At 34.7% G+C, this 1786-nt stretch overlaps 1 protein-coding gene across 4 annotated transcripts in view; it reads left to right on the top strand.

Annotated features, from left to right (window-relative positions):
* Nucleotides 1-1786, top strand: part of LOC106870766 (secernin-3) — a 274400-nt gene that overhangs the window by 95345 nt on the left and 177269 nt on the right. The gene's annotated exons all lie outside the window — the stretch shown is intronic.

Raw genomic sequence — 1786 nt, 5'->3', positions numbered from 1 at the left:
GTCAGGCGGTACTGGCAACAGCCACGCTCAAATGGTGTTTTTTATGTGCCACCTGCACAGGAGTCATATATATATATATATATATATATATATATAAACACATACACATGTATATATTCATACACACACATGCACACATAGATAGATAGATAGATAGATAGATAGATAGATAGATAGATATACATGTATATATTTTCAGTGTTTATGCCCCCCTTTTCCAAGGTGGTATGTGGTGCCCACTAAAAATTAACACATGAGCATACTACAAGTGCTAAATGCACTCCTGTTACAAAATAGATGAATATATATCATTAAAAATACTCATAAAACATGCACCACACCTAACCACTAATTCATAGCTTAATTAGAATATATTACCATAACACAGAATGAAAAATCTCCTTGGCATGAAACCACAAAGTTGCAAACCACAGAACATTATTCAGACAACCAATGTAATATACAAATTTCAATGTAGACATGAAGATTGCAAGCTTTGTGACTTGAACTGTTACACTGGACACACTTTCTCCTTGGTTGACCATGCATTTATAACAAGGACCAATCACAATTCAATACATTTAGCAAAATAGAGTTAATAGAAAAACAGTAGATGGCAGCACTGCAGTTTTATATGAAATTACATAAAAATGAGAAAAATAACTATGGAAGCTTTATGAAGAGTAAAATACAAACCAAAACCATCATACAGACACATCACATGAAAAATAAATCATAAAATCAACAAAAACTTACCATTCTAGGAATTTTTCAATCTGTTGTTGATGATTATATAAATTATAACAATATTCCCATGATGCTTTGCAAACTACTTCAAAGCAGGCAAATAGCATGCTTTTATTAGCATCACTTTATTCTGATGATGGGACTGTGAGTGTATTAAAATGGACTAATGAGGTAATTTGAAAAAACCTTTCATCAAACAGATCAAACTCGAACAAATCATCACCATCATCATCATCATTTTTAGGTCCACTTTCCATAGTAACATGGGTTGGACGGGTCATAGCAGTCTGAGTCCTTCCTTATTGGGAGCTACTACTGTCATAGTCTTGTCTCATGCATGTCGTTTTGCCTTGCTTTCAATAGCTAGATGTCCTTTCAATTGCCAACCACTTTACAGAGTGTACTTGTTGCAATTTCTCATGACACCAACATTAAAGAGTTGAATAAACTCTCAGCAGTTCAGAATTAAAAGGACCTCACAACCATGCTTTCTCTGCTTGCTTGCCACCAAGCTTTACAAATAACAGGTAACAAGGGAGGGTGTCATGTCCTTAGTGAAACAGGATTATGGGATATCCCAATCATACTATCATGTCTTAAATTTAACATGTTTGAATGAAAAGCTGTTATTCCACTTTACACACACACACACACATAAAATGTATGTACATCTCATATATGTGTGTATATGTATAGCTATACACATATACACACACATACACCCCCCCCCATCCCACACATAAAATGTTGGTATGTCTAACATAAGTATGTGTACTATTTTACTCTTTTACACTTTTACTTGTTTCAGTCATTTGACTGCGGCCATGCTGGAGCACCGTCTTTAGTCGAGCAAATCGACCCCAAGACTTATTCTTTGAATGCCTAGTACTTATTCTTTCGGTCTCTTTTGCTGAACCGCTAAGTTACGGGGACCTAAACACACCAGCATCGGTTGTCAAGCGATGTTGGGGGGACACAGACACACAAACATACATATATATATATATATATTTATATATATATATTTATATATATATAT

This window comes from Octopus bimaculoides, chromosome 1, assembly GCF_001194135.2.
Source record: "Octopus bimaculoides isolate UCB-OBI-ISO-001 chromosome 1, ASM119413v2, whole genome shotgun sequence".
In the NCBI taxonomy this organism is placed as follows: domain Eukaryota; kingdom Metazoa; phylum Mollusca; class Cephalopoda; order Octopoda; family Octopodidae; genus Octopus; species Octopus bimaculoides.
Note: the sequence above shows the minus strand (reverse complement) of the source record. Positions and strands in the feature narration are given on the sequence as shown.